Here is a 22139-nt window from a genome sequence, read left to right on the forward strand (position 1 = left end):
CGGAGAAAATAAGTTCAGTAAATAATTACCGCTCGAAAGTATTTCATTATGGATGTTCTGTTAAATACATAACTTTATTTTCCTTTTCTTTTTACTGTAACAATGGTATCAATCGTTATATTATAATAGATTGTCCTATTGCTACAGAAGAGGAATGGGAGATTTTTCAGCGCCATCTGTAATATAACTTTCAAATATTAACAAGCATTTACAATGCAACGGTCTCGCCTTTGCAAAAGTTAGAGCTATTGGCATTGTAAATGACAAATTTTTTATGTATGTGTTTGTTATGAAAACAGTTAAATAAATGGCATTGTCATTTATAATGCCAATAGCTTAATTTCTCGCAAATGTGAGACCTATTGCATTTGCAACCACACACACACACACACACACACACACACACACAGAGCCACACACAGAGATCTGGTGGATGTGGTGGTGTTGGATGTGGTGGTGGTGGATGATGTGGTGGTGGATGATGTGGTGGTGGTGGATGTGGTGGTGGATGTGGTGGTGGTGGATGTGGTGGTGGGTGTGGTGGTGGTGGATGTGGTGGTGGTGGATGTGGTGGTGGTGGTGGTGGGTATGGTGGTGGTGGATGTGGTGGTGGTGGATGTGACGGTGGATGTGGTGGTGGATGTGGTGGTGGATGTGGTGGTGGATATGATGGATGTGGTGGTGGATGTGGTGGTGGTGGATGTGGTGGTGGTGGATGTGGTGGTGGATGTGGTGGTGGTGGATGTGGTGGTGGTGGATGTGGTGGTGGTGTAGGTGGTGGTGGTGGATGTGGTGATGGTGTTGGATGTGGTGGTGAATGTGATGGTGGTGGATGTAGTACATGTGGTGGTGGATGTTGTGGTAAATGTGGTGGTGGATGTAGTGGATGTGGTGGTGGATGTGGTGGTGGATGTGGTGGTGGATGTGGTGGTGGTGGTGGTGGATGTGGTGGTGGTGGATGTGGTGGTGGTGGACGTGGTGGACGTGGTGGTGGTGGCTTTTTATGGCTGTGGTGGATGTGGTGGTGGATGTGGTGGTGTTAGATGTAGTGGATGTGGTGATGGATGTTGTGGTGTATGTGGTGGTGGTGGTGTATGTGGTGGTGGTGGATGTGGTGGTGGTCTTTTAATTACTTAAAGTCCAGCCATACATTGACAACAATGTGCGTGTCGAGTGGGAAGTCCGCTGAAAGTTTACTTCCCAGACCATTAACAATAACAGAGCCCTTATTGAAATAGGCATGTGCTGGTGGCAGTAACAAAGCCACCTGTCCGTAAACACTGAAAGCACCTGGTTTTAAACCCAACCCATATTTAACCTCCCAGACACCTACAGCCATTAAACGTGCAATATTTACAGCAGCCTATTTTTCCATGATATGAAGTGAGGGTTTGCCACAGAAAAGATTGTTTGTTTTCCCTATTGGTTTTCACTGGGTTGAGCAGTGAGCTAAGATGGGCCAAACGAGAAATACAAACGTTTGACCCACGGGCCATTAGGAACAGCTGGTTGTTGAAAAATAACTTCGCTCTGCAAAAAAAACACAAGACTTTTAATTTTCACAGCTGTGAGAGCAGGGTGGAGCTCGCCGCCGATCTTGGGGTAAAACCAATGGAGCTGACGAGACCAGGCAGTGAGTGCTCAGCACTTCGAGCCGAGCTAGCCGCACACTGCTCTTGGGGTGAAAACATGGAGGATGACAAGAGCGGGTGCCTATAAAATGAAGACATCCATCAAGCAGAGACTGTGCTAACGAAAATGTATACTTACTCGTGCCGCCTGGCAGACTGAAGGCTCTGAAGCAGGGAAGAGTCAGGGATCCTCCAGGGCCAGGACTCTCGCAGATCACCCCCACCGTGCCACGTGCAGAGTCTGGACACCTAACTCCCCGGCTAAGTTGGTCCGTGTAAGCAACCGAGAGGAGGGGAGAGTCGTGGCTGCCTGCAGCCAGCGTTGCTCTGCTGTTACTGCCCGAGCTCAGATTTCCCGCAGCCTGCCTGCCTGCCGCAGGAGCTCTCACAGGACACAACCTGCAAAAACTTGTTTAGAGCGGCGCTGAAGAGGGGGCTCATAGTAATGCATAAAATGAGTTAGTAGAAAAGTGACGGGTAGGAAGAGCAGTCTATGTTACCAACGAGTCGGCCTGGAGCTAGCCTTGGAAGAGACGCGGGAGGGCAGGAGCGTGACGCCGTAAGCGTGCACATTGGCGTTCCCTGCGGCTCGCACATTCACAGACCGGTGTCTGCTCGTGCACCGGTCTGTGCCACTTGGGGAGGCAACACAGCGACAATAAGACTAGCTAGCGGCAGCGCTTCGCGCTGCAACGCCAGGCGAGCCCTAAAAAGTACTTGATCAGATATTTTTAGATCTATTAAAATATAGATATCATGCATACTTTGTTACTTTAAATATTTAATTAACCCTACATTTCTGAATGTAATTTTCTAATTTCTATTCCTATTTGCGGTTCCTATTCACCTTCTCCCTAAAGAATATATAGGACCTGTACTATATATTATAAGAGTACCATTCTATATATTCTTTAGTGAGTATGTGATTTATTAGCGGAACAGTCTGCAACCTGTAAGCACTACGTCAGCACGTTTCTGAATTGTACAGAATACAAATTTGAAAAATAATAATGCAATCATTTCTATGTAATATGAAATAATTTCTATTTAACTGTGTTTTATTTGTTCTCTTGATCTGAGATAATGTAGTGTGGGAATATTTGTTGTAACACTTCTATTCTACTTTATCTAAAAATAAGTGATGCCGTCTTACATCATCAAGAATGTGGGGCAACACTTTTACAAACTGTAGCACCAAAAACAAGAATATAGCCACGCTTAACTGATATTTTATGAAATTCCATTTTTAATTGTCACCCCTTTCATATATACAGAGACAGTTTCTAAAGAAAGTTTATTTGTATTTGCTTAATAAAAACTGCTTCAAACCTAGACTGAAATTTTTGCTGCACAACCACACCTCCCCATCAGGAAAGTAAACACCACATTATAAGTAAATAGTACTCCTAAAAAGTATGTCATTGTGTGGACCTCAAACCCCGGAAACAACCACCCCTCGGAGATTTCTGTATTGTTTGACAAGGGCTCGTGGCCCTCTGCCTGGTGCCCTCGAGAGCCCTGGAGACCACCACGCCCAGAACCGGTTCCTGCAGTGTCCCGGGATGCCTACCCCCGGGATACTGCTGTTGGCTATGAGAAGGCATGCGGCTCCCGCCCTCCCATAGCAAACTTAGTTTGAACTTTGAAAGACACAACAGTGAAATCTGTTCTCACTTTCAAAATCCAAACAAGATTGCATTTCCACATGCATCTCCCCATGTGTAAAAACAATGCCGGTGTTCTATAGAGGAGTGGACCCCATCGAGCTGTGTACCCCTTTCACACAGCGCTTGTGTATTAATGGGGGGGGGGGGGGGGGGGGGGGGGGAACAGCCACTACAACGCGCTCATTAGCACGCGTGATCGTCACCACGAAGCCATTAGCACGCATATGGCTTTACCATGCATGCCTTTACCAAGCATGCTTTTACAACTAGTATACATTTACCACACGTTATAAAGGCATAAGCATGGTAATGACCTTGTGGTGATGGTCACGCGTTGTAATGGCTGTGCCTTACGTGCTTCAAATTAGTTTTTAAGTATGCGTGTGACCAAGTCTGATAAGATCGGAGGCCAAGGACAAACACTGACTGGTGTCTGTGGCAGGAAATCTCATGGATCACAGAGAAGATAGGCGGGGGGTAAAATGAAAGTAGCAGGTATAATAAATATAACAGAGGAAAACTACTAAAATGGCGGAGGACGGAGTATGTAATCAACGCTTGGCGCCTCAGCAATACATTTCAAATAAATATAGATAGCGTATGATTATTAATATAGTACAAAAGTGTAGCAGCGGAAGAGGCACACGGCCCGGAAGAAGAAAGCGGCAAATTTAATACCTGAAATGAAGAGAGGTTTGCTTGGCGAACTTGAAGAAAAAGAAAGAAGCGTGGGCTTGGAGTACAACTGGTGCAGAAATAAAACAGAAAGTTTTACATACTATCATAGAAATATAGCTCTTTTTTTGACCAATAAGGTTAGTTCTGAAAAGAACTGGGTTTTTTTAGCCCCAAAGCCCCCAAGGTCCCGGCTGGCTCCCAGCGTCCTTCGAGAGAGGGCATTACTTTTCGTCAAAGAGAGCAGCTTACATGCTGCTCTCTCTGACGGAAAGCAATCTCCTTTCCTACTTGAAAGAGAAAGCAGTTTAACTTGCTCTCTTTCAAATTCGAAAGCGGTTTCTTGTGGTAGAGTGGGAGCCGCAACGCTCCTATCCTACCATAGCAAACAACAGTGTCCCGTGGGTAAGCACCCTGGGACACTACAGAAGCCGTCCCCAGGGCCATCAAAGGCTCCAGGAAGGGGGCCGCGTGCCCCCCCCTCCCAACATTAAAAAGCCCTGAGGGGTGGTGGTCCCCGGTACTGGGTGGTCCGTCCCCCCTATTTTCTATATTAAAGCCCCAGACAGGTAGCAAGCCCCGGGGTGTGTTTTACTGTTTTGTTGTGACTCGGTTCTACCGAGACACAACATGGCTGCTAACACTTCTTGGTTTGGAGTGTTGACAGATAGTTGACAACCAATCAGCATTCAGCTCGTGCTCGTAATTGTACGATTTATGGTACACTTACTGTACGCGTACGGTACTTCGTCTCTAGATATCACTATGATTTTACTTTTGATTTTCTCAGGAGCTACTGAACAGATTTACACCATTTAACAAAAAGCACAATCGGCGAACCAAACTCTACCTTTTTGCCAAATTTGGTGTAATTCCGTTCAGCCATTCGGGCTGTAGCCCTGGCTAAAGGTCCTATGGAAAATTGCATGGGGAAAGCACGTTTTGGGACTCCCCTTTTTTCTCTGCCCCCCACTTGACGAATCACCCCCAAACTTTCAAGGAAGGAGCGGAGCGGAGCAGGCCATTTTCTTGGAGCATTTCGCGAAGATTTGTCCACCAGCGCCAAAGTTATTCCAAATAGAATGTTGTGGATTTCCTATGGAAACTAGGTCCTAACTATAACTACCTACTGGCGACCAAAAGTAGGATATATATACATATATATATATAACATCGCACTCGCGATGGGCTTTTAAGTCCTGCCTCAGTGGGCGTAAACACCTCGTGCATTGTGGTTAATAGAGTTCAATCTTGTTTCAAATCCACAGTGGGTGCTGTTATTAACCTCCACAATTTCAAAATATGTGCCACAGTGGGGTGCCGCAGACACACCAAGTTAGTGTCCTGCGGCACCCCACTGTGTCACATATTTTGAAATTGTGGAGGTTAATAACAGCACCCACTGTGGATTTGAAACAAGATTGAACTCTATTAACCACAATGCATGAGGTGTTTACACCCACTGAGGTGGGACTTAAAATCCCATTGCGAGTGCAATGGAAATGTTGCTGTTTTCTCCTGCAGAGCCAAGCCAGAGATCAAGGGCTGATGAGAGCCCGAACGCGTATTTTGTAATTGGAGATTTTTGAGCTGTAACCCACGAAGGTCAATGTCTTGCAGTCCTGCAATAAATAGTGGATACTTTGAACGTTGTGTGTGGCACTCTCAAATGTTTGAGCACCTTCATTTGGAATATATATCACAGTATTTTCATCCAGTGTAAATCCAATCCTATAGGAAAGGTGAAGCGCCAATCCAAAGTTATTTGTGCCAGGTATTTTTATTTTCAAGCACCCGGCATCGCCGCCATGACGCGTTTCAGCCCAACCTGGGCCTTGATCACATGACATATATACACATATTAACCTATAGGTCACTCCTATGGCAGGCCTTGACAATCCTGGAGGCAGAGTGCTTGGTTTTGTGTGAGAGGGTGCCCTAGCATGAGCTGAGCCCCTCTGCAGCTTTCGGAACCATCTCCTTGTAGCGGTTCTATGATATAGCCATACCATATACTCTCAAGTGCATTATAATCATCACGGTTAATGATAACTTTGGTTTGGCTTTATCAAACCATGTCATGTAAGGTGTCAAACACTTTGGAATACTACCCCCCCCCCGCCAGTCCTGGCGGCGGGGGTAGCATTCCACCCTTCTAGAGGGAGAAGACATGTAGTTACTGGTAAACCCAGTTAAAGTAAAACAGAGCCTCAGCATCACAAAATGGATGCTGCTGCCATAGACACGAGTCTGCCCTCCTGCTGCTGGACGAAACTCTGGCAGGGGAGGCCTGGACAATACGTTTCCTGTCCAGGGAGGAGCTGGCACCTCCTTAGACAGTCTTTAGTGTATTGGGGCAGGGTGGGTTGCATTCAGTGAATGCTTTTCAGACACTGCCTGGGGCACACAAGGTGCTCCATGCATTTCCCAGTTCAAACCGGTTGCTGGGGCACTCTGCCCCAGCTCTGGTGCGAAAATGGACAAAGGGGAAGGGGTGTAACCACCCCCTCCCCTGGCCCTCCCATAGGTTGGGCCATAGAGTTAGTCCATCCCCTATTTTTACTATAAAGATAGAACCGCAGCCCCTAGGTCTTTAGATTGGTAACTACACAAAATATCGAATTCAAAATATAGAATGGACAAAATATCGAATGGACAGAATATAGTGGTGAAAAAATATCGAATTGAAGGTAAGTAATTTAATATCGATGTTTAAAATATAGAAAGTCAAAATATCGAATTTTTTAAAGTGTTTTGTATGTTAGTATATGTGTGAAAAGTGTATATTATTTTTGTAATTTATTTTAAGTAATTAATTTTATGTTATTTAATTTTTGCATAATTTAATTCTGTAGCGGGTTGTGGGTTTACAGGGGAATAGGGTGGGAAGTAATTTAATTATATTAAAAAAATATATTAATTTTAGAAATTACTGATTATTTTTAATTTAATTTTGCGTTTTAGTTCTGTAGCGGGTTGTGGGTTTAGAAGGGAGTAGGGTGGGAAGTAATTTATTTGTAATTAATTAAATATTTTTATTTATTTATTAGTATTCATTTTGAATTAATTGGTAATTAATTTTTAATTGGTAAATAATTTTTATTAATTGATAATTATGTTAATTGTATTAATGTATTTTCTGTAGCGGGTTGTGGGTTTATAGGGGAATAGGGTGGGAAGTAGTTTAATTGTAATTAATTAAATGTTTTTATTTATTGGTATTCATTTTGAATTGGTAATTAATTTTTAATTGGTAATTAATTTTGATTAATTGATTAATTGATAATTATGTTAATTTTATTTTATTTTTCTGTAGCGGGTTGTGCATTTATAGAGGAATAGGGTGGGAAATATTTTAATTGTAATTAACTACATATTAAAAATACTTTGTATCGATAATTAATTTACTGTTAATTAATTATTAATTAGTATTAAATTTTATTTGTTTTTGTTATTGAAAATTAATTAGTTAATTATGAATAGGTAATTAATTTGAATAACTAATATTTATTTGTATTTTTAATTGATTCATTATTACATAATATTAAATTGGTAATTTATTTTCATTAATTTTGTATTGGTATTGATATTTAATTTATTTTTATTAATATATTAAATCATTACTATCCCTACTGTTGCACTCTCTGGAGTGGGAATAGTAATTTTTACCCCTACGCTATCCAATGCTTTCCCTACTGTTGCACTCTCTGGAGTGGGAATACTAATTTTTACCCCTACGCTAACCAACGCTTTCCCTACTGTTGCACTCACTGGAGTGGGAATAGTACATTTTACCTTCCCTCTATCCTATGGTAAAAATAATGTATATTTTTTATTAATATTACTTTAATATATATATGTATTAAAAAATTAAATTATATGTTTTTATAACAAATTAATTTTTAAATAATTGTAAGGTTATTTAAGTATTTTTAAGTATGTTTTAGTGAATTATATTCATTATTTCATTAATTTTAAATTACTTTTAAGACATTTAAAAATTCGATACTTTGACTAACTATATTTTTTACAACAATATTTTTGATTCAATATTTTTGTACTTACCTGTTTGTAGATAGGAATTCGATATTTTTGCATTCTATATTTTGGCATCGATATTTTGGTAAGTCTATATTTTTGTATTCGATAATTTGTCAGTGATCCCTTTAGATTACCCTGGACGAAACTCTGCAACCTAAACCTCTGACCTTCGACATTCCATATCGACTGGAAGACGGAGGAAATCTCCCTTGTGGTCAAGGAGTGACCACCCGGTTTAAACAGGCACCAACTGCATCTTTGCTGGTCTGCATTTTCGAGGCTCCCGCTGGATCCCGAAGAATCTGTGACACAGGACACAGACTTCCAGACATCTCTGAAGCTGACCCAAGCTCCCAGCAAAGCTGAGACCCGTAGCTGACACGAGGGACGTGGGACCGGAACTCCTGGACATCCTGCATTTTGCAAACTGCACCTATTTCCCGAGGTATCCCGAAGTTGTGCATTGGGGTGCTTGAAGCCCCGAGCACCTTTTTCACCGAAGCTCAGAGGCCCACCCTCCACGAGTGTCCCGTGGGCCCGCTTTGTGCATTTCATCTCGACGCGTCTTCGTGGTTCCTAGTCCGTTGACTAGTGAGACCCCAAGAAGACCAATCTTTGATTCACTTTGCTTTCCTGGTTGCTCCAGGCTTGCTCCAACTTCCCTTTAAAGGAGAAATTCCTCAGACCTTGCTGGTCTGCACCGAAGCCAATCTCGACATCCTGCGTGGATTGCGTTTGCCAAGGGTTGTTGGGTCCAATCCAGATACCGACACCACAGTCAACTAGATCCTTCGTAGGACAGCTCGAATCCAGCTCCTGGTCATTGTCGACGCCTCCTGGACCACGTGGCGAAGGGACAAGCTTCACCTTTTCACCTGAAATCACCTGACATTGGCTGGCAGCTTCCCATCGCCATCCTGGTCACTGGCTAGTGACCCAGACTCTGTCCCTTCTGCTTTCAGGTTCTTCAGATCTTCAATCCACCCTTTCATCAACCCGGACACTTTTCCTCTGGTCGCCTGCAGCATTTCTTCGCAGCTCTCCATTGGAATCGACGACGAAACCCGACACAAAAAGACACCTATGCTCCCGGCTTCCCTGGGTGAGGTAACACGAGTACTCTGGTGCTCCCGTGGGTATTGACTCTCCAAGTGTCCTAGTCTAAAAGGGCTCCATCGCAGTTCCCCTCATTGTGCCCTTAATCTTAAAAACATTAACTTGTTTGTTTCCCATAGAAAGTCAACGGTAACCCGCGGCTGTGCTTAGACACTGCACGCGTCTCCCGTGGGCCTCCTGCATCCTAACCTTTGGTTGTTCCTAGAAGCCCTAGCGATTCCACAGGCCCTAGGTCTGCTTTCTATTCCACACATGGTTCTTATACCACTATTTTAGTATATGGTTTGTGAGGCCCCTTGGGCATAACGTATACTGTGCAACTTATCGTATGCTAATTAAGTTCCTTGTATTGTACTTTTACCTCTGACCTCATAAAGAGTGCAGAGGGGTTGTGTTTAGATTAAATACATATATATTTGATATATACCTTGTGTGGTGTGCTTTCATTCGGTACTCAAGAGATTATAAATGGTAAAACAACTTGCTTAACTCGCCTCTAAGTCTTAGCCTGAAGGCTGCTCTCCACAGCTACCACTTGGATAGCTTTCTATAAGGTTGACTTTACAACCTACCATCAATAGGGGTCGTTTGGACTGGTGCAAGGTGCCCACTAGAATAATGGACATCATATACCAGGCCAACTTCTCACAATGGTGCCGCGACGGGCTTAGCTGGAGGGATGAGGAGATCACTGCAATCAGCCCTACAGTTAGTTTAATTTGAAAGGACAGGTTACACAATTGAAAGCTTTGACAGAGCACACAACTCCAGAGCTCATGTGGACCTTTAAAAATGGTTTGTAAGCGCTGACAGTGACTGTGCTTTACTTGACCTGTGCTGCCCTCTATCGTTCCCGGTGGTCAAAGAGGTCACTTGTTTGTCTGGTAATGCAGTGGCTGAAGTCTGTGCAGACCTTCACTTATTCTACTAAAAAAAAATCGAGAAGAGGGTCTGCCACCAAGTCTTTGTTCGGCTTGTTTAGATTGTTAATTTCTACAAGAGGTGCACCTTACCACAGAGTTTGCTGTGGTAGGAATAACATCTCTGTGTTGCAAGAAACACGACTGTCTGTCCTGTTTATTTTTCATTGATAGGACATTAACTTTGTTACATTATTCTCTTTTTCTGTGATATGCAGACATACTTTCATTGCATATCACAAGCAAGCAGCCCTCAGAGGTATTTTACATCGGTGTGATATGTACACACTTGATTAATTCTCATAAATTAATTGTGCATTCCACAGAAATCTGTTAGAAAGTGCTCTTATATGAAATGTACAGAGCATACGTAAAAAGCTGTGCTGCGCTCAGAAATAGGATAAGTGTATCAAGGACTAAGGGAGCTGCATCAGTCTTTGTAGTTTACTCATCGTATTGCTGCTTTTAGTGATTCCTGACTCGCATGTAAATACTGCTCCTAAACAGGGCCAAAAGTCTCAATTAAAATTGCACATAACAAGAGACATGCAGTACATACATCACTGCAGCTGTGTTTGTGTGGGAAGGGCTTTGCCTTCACTCAATCCTCCTTTTTCTAGGGTTGTAATATTAGCTTTTCTCCCTATAAGACCACTGTGTGATGATATACCACTTTCTCTATGCTGCCTCTTGTGGGTCTTGGTATGTTTTAAGGCCTTTACTGGGTAACAGAACTTTTCTGTTAATTCTCATGCCTAAGGGAATTAGATGACTCCATGTAAGTAGGGACACAATGCTCTAGTCCTAGGATTTTCTGTTAGTTCAAATGATGCGCGCCAGGACTGCAATTCACAGAATGTAGTAGGTTCGTTGTTGAATGAAAACCTACAACAGAAGCCAGGCATCCTTGGTAACATGGGATTATCTAGTCACCGTACTGATGCCTGTCATTAGATCTCCGTTTTCTCATCTCCAACTAGATTATGGGATCTCTTCTCTATATACCAGATGGGGTTGTAGGGCATAGTCAACCTGCAGTCACAGAAGCAGTGCTTATGGATACATAGAGCTGTCAGAAGCGGCTGGAACCCTCCCCCTCATGTCTCCGTTCAGTAATGTGCCTGTCGGCCCGGGTCCAACAGCAGCAAAATGGTTCAAGCACAACACCATTGAACAGTTCCCCGATTCCCTCTTTGTTGATCAATCCCATAATAAGTGCCTAGGGAAGCTCAAAAATGACTTCATTTTTTACACTCACGATTTCCCTTCCTGGTCCACCAGCTTCTTCAATTCCCTCAACGTATCCACCTCCTGCTCATCTATCCCGCATGGAAAGCGGCTTAAAATGTCCCCCTCCGCCAGCTTTAATGGCTCTCTTACCATTACACTTTAGAATAATGGCACGGTCATGATACAAGCTACAGACTCCTGTCTCTCTCTCTCTTTGACCATCTCTTCCACTCCCTTCATCCAACCCATTCAAATATCATCTCCCTAGATTCTTCCTTGAGCTCCTCTCCTTTCTCCCTTTCTCCCCCCCTGACTCCCCGATACTCCATCAGGCCGCGTTCCCGAGAGTCACAGGCCTACCCTTTATTTCCTCCTACTTTTGCTCCCTCATCTCCCATTCTTCCCCCTTCCCATTATGTTCCTCCCCCTATCCAGTCTGCTTTGCCTCCGACATCCACTCCCCCTCCCCACCCTGCACCTGCCCGAGTCACTAACGCTTTTGCCTCGCCCTATTCCAACCAACCACCCCACTTCTTAATCAACCTGTTTTACAACCAGATCTACCGATCAACTTTCCTTACCTTCCCCCTTCCCTCCCCCTCTCACCCCATCCCTTTCCGCTCTTTCCTGTACCCCGTACCCTAAATACTTCTCTTCCACCTTCCTTCTCTCTTCAACCTCCCCTCCCTCTTCCTTTGCTTGCCAACCATGTCTCAGCCCTCTCACCTCATCCCTTCCCGTCCTTCCCTGTCCCCTGTAACCTAAATTCTTCTCTTCCACCTTCCTTCTCTCTTCAACCTCCACTCCCTCTTCCTTTGCTTCCCAACCATGTCTCCCTCCTCGACAATTCCTTCCTCGTTTCTCCCTCTGACCTTGCAGTCCCTTACTCCCTCAGTTTCCATCTAGCCCAATCCCCCCAACTCCACCTGTTACCTGTTCCCCTTCATCCACCGTTCATAACCTACAGTATCTGTCCAGCACCATCCTCTCTCTTCACCCCATACTCATTGCCTTCCTGGGACCCCCCTCCTTCCCCCGCCTGTTCAGCCCCTTCTCCTCTTTTCTCCATGTACCTTTGGCATTCATCTAACCCCCTGTGCCCCCTCCATGTTCAGCCTCTACTCCCCTCGTATCCCCTTACTTTTGGTCTTCATCTGACCCCCCTCCTACTCCTCAACTTTCTCCTATTGATGATCTCTACTCCTCCCCACTGTTCAACACCAGTACAAATGTCTCTTCCCACCACTGCTTTACCATCCACTCCTATCGCTCACCACCATCCCCCACCTTCTACTCTTGCTCCCCAAATCCCCACCCATTCCCCCACCCCTCCCCTCCCTCCGCACTTCCTCCCTTATCCCGTTCCCCCACCTTGCCCCGTCCTCCCTCACTCCCTGTTCTCCCTCCAGTTTCCCACTTCTCCATCCCTCCACGTCCTCAATCACCCTCTGCACCACCTCCTTTATCCTGTTCCCCCACCCCTCCCTGTCCCCCCTCACCCTCTGCACTCCCTCCCTCATCCATTGTGCCACCCAACACTCTGTGCTCAGCTCTCCTCTCCCTGGAAAACAAACTTGATTCTCTCATCTCTTCTATTTCCCAGCTTGTAGCGTCCATCTTACTTTTAAGCACCAAGTTGTCCCCCTTCCCTAATATCCTCCCGAGGAGTTCAGTGTTCCTGCGCACCAATAAAGCCAACCACAGTCTGTCCTCTACAGACATCTCCAACTTACTAGCCAGCTACAAGACCACCAGCGTCACCCCCCCTCCACCTTCCTCTCCTAAGAATTCTATGCAGTTCACTATTCAGACCATCTCCTCTGTCAGATCCTACCAGCCTCCCTCGTACCGGGCACCTTTATTCAAGAATCTCATCCCTATCTCCCTTAACAGCCCTAACATTCCGTCACCAAAACGGTTGCATCAGAACTGCACTGCTTGCTCCACAACTGAAAATCTGCAATCAAACACAAATTGGAAATTTCTGACATTATCACCCTCCAGAATCTTAACATGCTCTTCCTCACTGAGACCTGGTATAATGACTCCTCTCATACTCTGTTTGATCTTCTGGTACCCACTGACTACTCTATCCTCAGAAATGACAGATCAGACAAAATTGGGGGCGGTGTCGCTATAATTTTCAGGAATTCCCTTCAAATGAAAACCTTCCCTACCATCCTTTTTCGTACATTCGAATGCCTATCACTAGAACTGCAAATACATCATGGCTCACCATTTAGATTCCATGCCATCTACCACCCGCCCGGAAACTGCTCTGCCTTTGAGGAGGAACTTACTGACTTCATCAGTTACCAATTTTCTCAAAGTGACATGCCGAACTTCCTGGGTCATCTTAATCTCCATTGGGGCCCTTTGGAAGACTTGGCTGCCAACAAGCTTGCCACCTTTCTCTCAGCTAACGATCTATTCCAACATTGCTCGGAAACCACTCATTCCAAGGGCTCAATTTTGGATCTTGTTATATCCAAAGCAGACCTGCTGACCACTGCTCCCACTTTCCATGTAGACTGGTCTGACCACTTCCTTGTTCCCTTCCGTTTTCATCTTTCGCAAGTTATAAGGCTCGGTCAACCTAAAAGAGCTACTACCTGGTTCCGCAACACTAAAAACATTGATCTTGACACTTTTTGTGACTCTGCTATGCGGTCACTTCCTAGACTTGACCCTAACATGGATGTCAACGTTCTCACCTCTCAGTGCCTCTCAGTCCTAGCTGTCGAAATTGGCAAGGTAGCTCCACTCCAAAGCAAAAGGAAAAGACCCACCCCCTCAGCACCTTGGTTCAATAAAGCTCTCTACGATGAAAGGAAACACCCTAGAAGCCTGGAGAAACATTGAAGAAAATCTCCTTCCACCTCCAATCTCTCGGTTACGTTCAGCAAGATCTAAATACCACAACCACATCTTCCACGAAAAAGCATCACATTTCAGATCCCTCCTCGACTCAGCCAAAAACAGACCCAAAAAACTTTTTGACCTCATCAAAAACCCTAACTGTTCTCCCCCAACTACTAAGCCTGAGGACTCCACAAAGAGAGCACCCGATTTAGCTATTTTCTTTGATGAAAAGGTCAAACCCCTGGTGAATCAGGTCGCCCACCACACCCCCTTTGAGGAGCGGAAATCCTTAGTCACCTGGTAACACTTTGACATCATCTCGGAAGATGAACTCCTCAAATGCATCCTCGAAACCAAACCATCCAACCATTCTTCTGACCCCATCCCTAGAGTCTTCGCCATCGATTTCTACACCCATACTCTCTCTTACTGGACAAGGATAGTTAATCTCTTCCTCAGTCATGGCACCCTCCCAGTCGCCCTTAAATCAGGTCAGGTTACCCCTCTTCTAAAAAAACCTCAGCTGATGCGAACGACCTCAACAACTTCCGCCCTTTCACCAACTTCCCTTTTCTTTCGAAAATCACCAAAAAATGTGTTGCAAAACAACTTGCCCTACATAGTATGGACAATAATCTCCTCGACGTTTTCCATTCTGGCTTCATCCAAAAATGCAGCACTATAACAGCCCTGCTGCAAGTGATAGATGATGCGCTGCATATACTCAACTCTGGGGAATCGTGTCTTCTGATTCTTCTAGACCTCTCTGCAGCCTTTGACAATGTTAATCATAGCAACCTCCTCAACACTCTTCAACAGAGAATGGGATTGGATGGCACAGTGCTGAAATGGTTTGCCTCTTTCCTTTCGGACAGATCCCAAATGATTAAGATAGCGAACAGTCTTTCATCTCCATTTGCGGTAGGTCAAGGCGTCCCTCAAGGTTTTATCTTGGCACCCGCCTTGTTTAATCTCTACCTGGAACCATTGGGGAAGCTCCTAAGCAAATCTGGGATCCATTACCATCTTTCTGCGGATGGCACTCAAATCTACCTCAAGGTGTCTTCCGCACACAATCTCTCCTACTCAACTCTACTCTCAACTCCATTCACAACTGATGTTAGCCCAGCAACTCATTCTAAATCCCTCCAAAACTGAATTCCTCCTCCTTTCTACCTCTCTCTCACCTCCTCCCATTCAATCGTGGATGGATCAGCTGAACTTACTCAACAACAAACCCATCGTTGTCGACAGCGCTAAATCCCTAGGTGTCATACTTGACAAAAGACTCAACCTAATCTCCCACGTCAACTCTATTGCCAAAAACGCACAATACCAGTTGCGCCTTCTGTGGGGGATCCGTTGGTTTTTCCCCTGGGAAAGACTTAAAAACCTTGGTACAAACGCTGGTTCTCTCAATACTAAATTATTGCAATTCTCTTCTGACGAGCCAACCTAAATCTCACCTTTCTTCTCTCAAATCCATCCTCCATTCAGCTGGTCAATTCACTACAGGGTCTAAATGAAGTGACCACGTCACTCCTATCCTGTCCTCTCTACGATGGCTTCCAATTGAGGCAAGAACTAGCTACAAAACTGCCTGCATCAGGCATAAAGCCTTGCGAACGTCCTCCCCTCGGTACCTGGCAAACAAACGGAAATTGTCCGGAGGCTTGCGACCCTCGCGCAATGCGTAAAAGCTTCTGCTTGAGCGCCCCGCAGCTTCAAATGGGAAAGATCGATGGCACAATCCTTCTCAGGCAATGCAGTGAGAATCTGGAACTTACTTCCCCCATTGCTCCGTGCCACCTCCTCTACCCGATCTTCAAAGCTGATCTCAAATCTCTCCTCTCTCAAAGACACTTTCTGAATTAATACTTTCATCCTCAGGCCCCTCTATTGGAAGTTCACTCCTCATTGTAAATGTGTTTTTTTTTTCCTGTTCATTCCTCACTCCTGCGTGCTTTGTTGGATTTTGTGATTATGTAACCTTCCTTTTTAGTCTCCTGTTTTTCTTTGTAATGTTTTATTGTGTTCCACTGTTCTCTTGTAACGTAACTGGCTCTATTGTACAGCGCTCTGACACCTTCGGGTAATGTCCGCGCTTTGTAAAAATGCAATAAATAAAAAATAAACGACTTTACTTTCAGCACTGATGCGCAGCATCACTGTCAACAGAGCCTTTAGATCTGTGACAGGCTGCCTACGGCTGGTGTAATCTGGTGCCTGCTGCAGGGCTGGGCATGTAGGTGCCCCTCGCCAAATGAGGAGGACTGCTCAGCTCGGGTTAAAGGTTTTTTATTAGGGTTGAGGCTGCTATACTAGCCTTGAAATAATAACATACAGCCTGGCTGTGACCTATGTGTGCCTCAGCCTCACTCTCGGGTGTAATTTCTAAAATGTATATTGGTCGCGAGAAAGTGTCACTCATAATCGTTAAATTATCACTCATAATGACACTAAAATTATGAAAATGTCACACATAGCAATCTGAAACCCTGGCAGCTATGCATTCACTACCCTCGGTAGCTCCTTCTTCGTTGACCCCTCACTTCATTTCATCTGTTGTACGGCAGAGCGTTTAACAATAAGAGTTTAAAACACCAATCGAAATGAATGTAAACGATACATAAACATCACAAGGTGTGCACTCTTTTTGTGGACCGAACACGCACAGGTATAATTTTGTAGCACAATCTAGTGATACTCAAATACCTATTAAATTCTACAACGCGTGCCCTTTGCTCTTGATACACGGCAAACCTCTCGAATAAGGAGGAAGTGTCGAATGTGAACCTTACCTCCCACCACACGAGTGATTAGCTTAAAAATCCAATCCGAAAGGCTCAGGCATGTAAGTAGCTTTAAAACAAGGAAGGGGAGACTACTGACAAACTCTGTGAAACGATACTGCACATTATGGGCGGTACCAACATATCTTATTGGCTTACTTCCTCCTGGTAAACCCATCAATTGGTTGGGAAATATGACGCGCTCAGTTAATAAAACATCTACCAAAAAGAAAACAGTTTCATTTGATACGGAGTACTGACCCGGAAAAGACCGCCCTGCCGCTCAGGAAGTGAATGTTCAAGCGCACTTGGGCCGGCGTTGTGTACTATCTGGAAGCCTCTTTAGCAGTGTTTCTATTCTATGGCTGTCTTCGGGACTCCTCCCACACTATTAGCTTTTGAGCTGCGCTCCTCAGCGCTGCAGACAGGAAGCTTCTTCTCAGCCCCTGGCGCTCACTGATTACAAACGTTTTTTTAACTTTCCTCATACGAATGAACAGAACATACCAGCAGCACGTCCAGCGAAGCTGCTTTTACTACTGTTCTTATCTGTGGCGTGACCGAGGGCCGCATTGTTGCGTGAATCTGGGTGTAGGGAAAGCGAAGCCTGTACATTTAGTTGTTGAATTGGGCTCAAAGGGCTTCAGCCCCCCCCCCCTCCCCCCCCTTTGTGTGTGGCAACCCAGGCTGAGACAGCTTCCTGGGCACACACCTGAGTACTTCACAGGTCTTTAAAATACCATTTGCTTGTTAATTAGGCTGTGTTGTTTTTTTCACCACTTCTAAGAGCCCCTCATCTCCACTCTGCCTATTGGTGGAAGAATTATCCCCCTCCCCCCGAATCTTTTTTTTCTGAGCCCCCGAAATTTGGCTCTAGTTAAGGCTCTGATCTTAGGTAGGGGCGCAACTAGACCTGAACTTCAGGTGGTGGTGTCGGGGGCTGGCTAGGTGTTAACACTCCCAGCCAGGGCTGGCCCAAGCATTGATGTCACACCGTGCAACAGTCTTTTTTTTTTGTGCCCCTCCCCGTTTCTTCTTCATGATTTCCTTCACTGCCGCTCGCCAACAATGCACCCCATCTCTCTATAGCAGCTTTCTGAAAAACATAAAAAAATGTATAGCACTACTCATAGTTTACTCGCACTCAGTTCTGTGATCTGCATGGTACATGTTCTTTGTGGCATGCACATTAAACCTGAGCTGTGTGGGTGACAGGAGTGCGATGCATTTGTGTGAGAGTAGGGTTAGAGGAGTGACTGCAGGGTGATTGAGGTGACCATGTGAATTTGGGTGTGGATGTAAGTGCAGAGTAGGACGAATGAATGCCCCAGTTACTTACCGGTAATCTTCATTACTCCGAGTCCTTGTCTTTCTCTCCACAGTAATCACCATTGAGCCTCTGGCTCCCACAGAAACTCCAAGTTAAAGTTATCATTCTAGTCTCCCTCTCCCTTTCCCAATATGGCCCCTGGTGGTGACAGCTAATCCCATAAAGGGACACATAAACAGCAAAACGATCTGAAATCCAAGCCGCATACATTAAGCCACCAAGAGGGCCGGGAGGGAAGGGAAACAATACTGTGGCAAGGAAGACAAGGACTCGGAGTAATGAAGATTACCCGTAAGTAACCGGGGCATTACCTCCTCGCCCTTCTTCCTCGCCACAGGAATCACCATTGAGCCGATACCAAAGCATATCAGCTTCATGAAAGAAAAACAGCCAACACCAGGAAGGCAGTATAACAACAAGTTTAATAACAATAGGCAGACAAACAAAAGAAACCCCCTCAAGGAACACCAGCACTCAGCACAGAAGAGGCAAAGGAAACTGAGCCTCCACCCCCAACCTGAAGACGGTAATGGGTCATGAAGGTATGAAGCGACGACCAAGTGGCAGCCCGGCAAACATCCTCCATGGAGACCCCTTTAAACGCCGCCCAGGAGATTGCAACAGACCTGGTGGAACGTCCCTGAATAGGAAGAGAGGGAACCTCGGAAACAGAATCATACGCCAACAAAATGGTCTCCTTAATCCAACGACTGACCGTGGAAAGGGAAGGTTTCAAACCTTGACAGGACAAACCAAAATTGACAAATAAATTGTCCACCTTACAGAAGGAAGACGTGCGGGATAAATAAATCAACAAGGCACGTCGAACATCCAAAAGATGTAAAAGAGACTCCTCATCCAAGGAAGGATCTGGGCAAAGAACAGGAGTACCACCTCCATAGACCGATGAAAGAAGGAATCAACCTTCGGCACAAACATAGGATGAGGGCGCAAGACCACACGATCCATCAAAACAACCAAAAATGGAGCAGACCGGAGGAAAGCCCCCAACTCCCCAATATGCCTGGCAGAAGCAATCGCCACAAGAAATATGACTTTAAGTGTCAAAAATTTAAAATCAACCGTCTCCAAAGGTTCGAAAGGAACCGATTGTAAAGAACGTAAGACCAAAGGAAAATCCCAAGGAGGAGGACATAGGATAGGACGCGGTCGCTGGAAAGACAGAGACTTAAAAAGCCGCGCCACCAATGGAGCCACTGAAACCAAAGGACATGTAATGCCCGTATGGCAGCCCATTGAGCACAAATAGTAGACATGGCCAAACCCAATTCAAAACCCTCATTCAAAAAATCAAGAACGCGAGCCGGTTCCAAAGAATCCAGAGACAAATTGCGACGAAGACACCAAGAAGCAAAGTTGTCCCAATGTCTAGCATAGGATTTTAACACAGAAGGCCTCCGGGACTGCTGAATAACACCAGCAACAGCCATCGAACAACCACCCCGGATCAGGGAATCCCTCTCAAGAGCTAGGCCCGCAGACCCAGGGATCGGAACACAGGAAGCGGAAGCAGAGGGCCCAACAGAGGGAAAGGCACGAATGGCAACATCCACCCCGGTGTCACAGCCAATTCCAACAACATGGGAAACCATGGGCGACGACTCCACCCCGGAACAACCAGAAGGGCAAAGGAACCATCCCTCTTGATTTTCTGTAAGACAGCCGAAATCAGGGGAACAGGGGAAAAGGCATACAAGAGGCCTCACGGCCATCGGAATGACAGAGCATCCACCCTCCAAGCTTCCCGGCAAGGCATAATTGTGCAAAAGTGTGATGACCACGGATGCAGGGCACTAGGACCCTGTGGGTCACAGGGCGGTGACCAGGTCACCGGACACTACTTCCTGTGGACGGACAGGAAGGGGCATTATGTAGGAGGACGAGGACAGGGACGGACGTGCCCAGACCAACTGACACGACAACAAAATAAAGGAGTACCTCTACAAGATATCTGGCGTCCTGTGTTGTTCCTGATGACCGTGCACCACACTACGTGACATCTGGCGACGAAGGTGGTTGGGAAACAGTGAGACCAACGCGACTGATAAAGTGCACGGGATCGGATTTAAAAGGTCAACGCAGACGCAAGGAGCTACACGGGAGCCCACCCCGATCAGCGTCCTACAAAAGCTGCAAAATGCGGTAAGAGGAGCCCCCGGGAGCAGCGCCTGTGAAAAGAAGAAGTGTGAGGCGATCGCGCTCGAAAATCGAGCGCGAAGTCTCGCGAGAACGGGGCACATCTCGGCGGCCGTTTTGAGAACAGGCGGGGGGGGCAATAGAAACGCAGCCACAACGAGTCGGCCATTTTAAGGCCAGGCAAAAGCGAGATTTCGATCACGAAATCTCGCGGGAAAACGGGCGGACATTTTGTAGAGGACAAGTGGAAAAAGTGCATTAGAAACAAAGGGCAGCCATTAGAAGGGCAGGCAAAACACGAAGAAAAGCCCAACAGAAACAGAAAAAAGGAGCAACACTGTCACCATAGGACAGAAGTATCGAGGAAAAGATAACAATACCTAAGGAAGAAGAAAGGGGCATTAGAAAAGAGAAATAAAAGAAGAAATATATAAGAAATAGAAAATACAGACAAAAAAAAGAATAAAAGAACTTGAGGAAAAAGAGATAAAGGTGCGAAGAGAAGAAAAGAAGAGAAAATGCCAGAAACAAAGCAAAGTGCACAATACCGCAGACCGATGCCTTTCAATGTATCAGAGCCACAAGTGGGCATACGGTGGGAAAAGTGGATCATAAAGTTTGAAAGATACATGGCGGCGACCGATGTGGTGGAAGAAAAAAAACTAGGGCTATTCCTAAACATAGTGGGGGACGAGGTGGATGACCTCCTCATAACACTGCCAAAGAGTGAAACAGAAACCTACGAGAAATTGATAAAATGTCTAACGACCAAGTTCGACCCCCAAAGAAACGTCGACTTTGAGAGATATTGTTTTAACATGGCATATCAGCAGCCAGAGGAATCAATGGATGACTTTGCAACAAGGCTGAGAAAGCTAGTAGCACACTGCGAATTTGAAAAATACGACAATGAACAGGCCCTTTGCCTAAAACTGATAGAAGGCTGCCGAGACACAGAATTTCGCACAAGACTACTAAAAGAACCTATCGCCCTAGAAAAGATTCTAGATCTAGCGAGAGCAGAAGCAAGAGCAATGATGCAAGCGAGACAGATGGACCGAAAGGGAGAACAAATACACAGAATGTCGGACGCAGGCAAGAAAGGGAACTGCAAGGGAGGACACAAGGAACAAGCGACAAAAAAACAAGGCTCCCAATGCTACAGGTGCGGTCTGGAATTCCCACACAGAGGAACATGCCCGGCATTCGGTCAAACATGCAGGAAATGCAACAGAAGCAACCATTTTGCCACCATGTGACAAGGTGTGCAATTCAAAAATGAACGAGGCAGGCCCGGGAGACCAAGAACAGCAACAACAAGACATGTACGGCATATGGAAACGACTGAGAGGAGCTTGTCTGGGGGATCAGGAGAAGAAGAGGAAGAGGAGGAAACAACAAGGAAAGTAGAACGCCTGTACCTCATGACCACAGACGAAGGGCATGAAGAAGAACACATCAGGCTAATAGACAGGAAGTCAATAAAGAAGACGGACTGGGTGACCATTGAAGTAGGGCCCCACCAAACAGAATTTGTACTGGGCAGCGGAGCCACGTGCAACATCATGTGTGCTACGGAATATGATAAGATGAAGAGGAAGCCACCGCTACAACCATCAAGCATAAGAGTATTTACGTGGGGTGCACAAAATCCTGTAACGAACATGGGAAAATTCACGGACACCATGACGCACAAGGGCAAGACAGTCACAGAAGAA

At 45.4% G+C, this 22139-nt stretch overlaps 1 protein-coding gene across 2 annotated transcripts in view; it reads right to left on the bottom strand.

The window, feature by feature from the left end:
* HACL2 (2-hydroxyacyl-CoA lyase 2) overlaps positions 1 to 17082 on the bottom strand; it is a 565926-nt gene extending 548844 nt beyond the window's left edge. Inside the window, exon 1 of one of the 2 annotated variants that reach the window (XM_086945056.1) lies at positions 16944 to 17082. The gene's annotated coding sequence lies outside the window, so the exon portion shown is untranslated. The remainder of the gene's footprint in view (positions 1 to 16943) is intronic. The other variant, XM_086945057.1, reaches the window with a different exon arrangement.
* Positions 17083 to 22139: the final 5057 nt, after the last annotated feature.

This window comes from Lissotriton vulgaris, chromosome 12, assembly GCF_964263255.1.
Source record: "Lissotriton vulgaris chromosome 12, aLisVul1.2, whole genome shotgun sequence".
Taxonomy (NCBI): Eukaryota; Metazoa; Chordata; class Amphibia; order Caudata; family Salamandridae; genus Lissotriton; species Lissotriton vulgaris.